We start from the raw sequence: 2,500 nt of genomic DNA on the forward strand, positions 1-2,500 counted from the left end.
CCCCCCTCCAACCCCTGTGTGAGCCGAAACAGAGCCTGTCCTGATGGTTCCCACGTCTCCCCCCCCCCCCCGCGATTGTGTTACACGAGCCCCCGGCCTGAGCAGCCACAGCTCAACCGCCACATCTGCAGCGGCCATGACGCTTTCATCAGCCCTCCATGAGAGGCTGAGTGTGGAAGAGTAAATCTTCTCTCTCTGTCTCTCTATTCCTCTCCACCTCTCACACTCTCTCTCTACCTCTACCTCTCCCTCTCCCTCTCTCTCCCTCTCCCTCTCCCCCTCTCCTTCACTCTCTCTCCATCTCTCTCTCTCTCTCTCCCTCTCTCTCTATCTCTCTCTCTCTCTCTCCCTCTCTCTCTATCTCTCTCCACCTCTCACACTCTCTCTCTACCTCTACCTCTCCCTCTCTCTCCCTCTCCCCCTCTCCCTCACTCTCTCTCCGTCCCTCACTCTCTCTCCCTCTCCCTTACTCTCTCTCTCTCTCTCTCTCCGTCTCTCTCTCTCGCTCTGTCTCTCTCTCTCCGTCTCTCTCTCTCTCTCTCTCTCCGTCTCGCTCTCTCTCTCTCTCTCCGTCTCTCTCTCTCTCTCACCGTCTCTCTCTCTCTCTCTCTCTCCGTCTCCCTCACTCTCTCTCCGTCTCTCCCTCTCTCTCCCTCTCCCTTACTCTCTCTCTCTCCCTCTCTCCCTCTCTCCATCTCTCCCTCCCTCTCTCTCTCCTTCTCTCTGTCAGTTGTACTTTCTGTTTCCTGTTTCCTGTTTCAGGGCCGTCGGTTCGCCAGGCCTGACCCGGAACGTTCCGCAGCTATTCGGTTTCGTCCTCGGAGACGAGCCAAAGCCCCGCGACACCCGATACTGAAGAAACATCGCGCCCCCCCGACCCCCCCCCCCCCCCCGAAAAACACTCCCTCGCACCTCCCAGCTGGTCAGAGGGCTCGCTCATTTCCCTGTCTGTCCATTCCAGCCGAATTCCTGGCCATTCCACCCCCCCCACACCACCACCACCCCCCACTCTATCGCACATTTCCAACCACGAGCATCCTAGAAATCATCAGACACAGACAAACAAATGAGTCTCTTTTCACGCAACTCAAAGCTCATTATTTCCTACCACGCAGAGAAGAGGGAGGAAGTCCAGGGCTATTCTCTCAGCAGAAAGGACACACAAAAAAACCAAAACAAGAGCATCTTATCCTAAATCAGGACCTGTATTCATAAAGCACCTCACAATGGGAGCGCTGATCTGCGATCACGCTTCCCTAGTCCCTAGCCTAACCTTCTCCAGATAATTAATAACGTGAGAAGCAAAACGCACTCGTGCAAAATTATTATTTGTCAGTTTAAGGACGGTATTAACATGATTTGTGAAGCTATCATATTTTAACCACTTTTAATCAATTTACTGCTAAGCCATTTTAGTGACCCTGAAATAAATACACAGGCCTAAAACATTGTTAGTGAGGGAGGTAAAAGCACTGGATCTGACATACCCAAAAGCGCATATTTATTTTATTTAGCATTTTAGATTTACACACACATCGGTTCTTTTGAAGCGTGCGCTTCCTCCTGGAAAGCGGGCAGAGCTCTACGCGGGAAATCGCTCGGCGCTGAGAACGCGATCTCGAACACGAGCGTGTTTCGTTTCTGTCTGGACTCGGGGCGGGACAGATTTACCCCCGGGGGGAGAACTCGCAAAGCCCGCGCGCGCTCACGAAGGCCGTCCCGTCCGTGGACGCGGGCCGCCCGCCGCGCGCTAACGGCGGTACACCCGAGCGTTCCTCAGGCGGCCGTCCGTCACGTTAAAGGCGTTCCTCCGCGCTCGCGGCGTTGCCAGGCAACCGGGCAGCGGGTCGTTCAGCCGGCCTTCGGACGTCGCCGTGGTTCCCGGCCGACTTTTTCGCGTGGGAGGAACCCGATCCCGACGACCGCGAGCGCCGCTGCCTTTGCCCCCCCACCGCCCCCCCTGGTGTCATCGGATCTCTCCCTCCCTCCCTCCTCCCAGACGCTCGCAAGTCTTTCTTTCTCTCTTTATTCCTTTCTTTAGTCCCCGTCTCCTTTCATCCCCTGCTCCGGGCAGTCTGCAGACCACCGCCGCACCATCTCTCAGAGTCTTTTATCCGCGTCTGGCAGGGAGACCACACACACACGCACGCGCACGCACGCACACACACACAGACACACACACAGACAGACACGCACACACACACACACACACACGCACACACACACACACACACACACGCACACACACACAGGCCTGGTCCTGTGCATCAGTCACGGCATCACACCCATGGACGTGTGCGTCCCGAGGACGTGGTGCCTAGCACAGCCCAGCAGAGGGCGCTCAGCATCACCATGGCTGCAGCTCTGCATGTGACAGCAGTTTGACAGACACTCGCGTGCAAATACACCGCCACAATCACAGACAAATTCCATCTTCGTACGAGGAAAGTCAGTGTTCTAGAACTCCGCTGCTTCTAATTACCAGTAGCGATTGTGACAT

General features: G+C 55.8%; 1 protein-coding gene across 1 annotated transcript in view; it reads right to left on the minus strand.

The window, feature by feature from the left end:
- The window catches only part of LOC118236593 (roundabout homolog 1-like), a 49,410-nt gene that overhangs the window by 22,378 nt on the left and 24,532 nt on the right, over positions 1 to 2,500 (minus strand). The gene's annotated exons all lie outside the window — the stretch shown is intronic.

Source organism: Anguilla anguilla, chromosome 9, assembly GCF_013347855.1.
Source record: "Anguilla anguilla isolate fAngAng1 chromosome 9, fAngAng1.pri, whole genome shotgun sequence".
In the NCBI taxonomy this organism is placed as follows: Eukaryota; Metazoa; Chordata; class Actinopteri; order Anguilliformes; family Anguillidae; genus Anguilla; species Anguilla anguilla.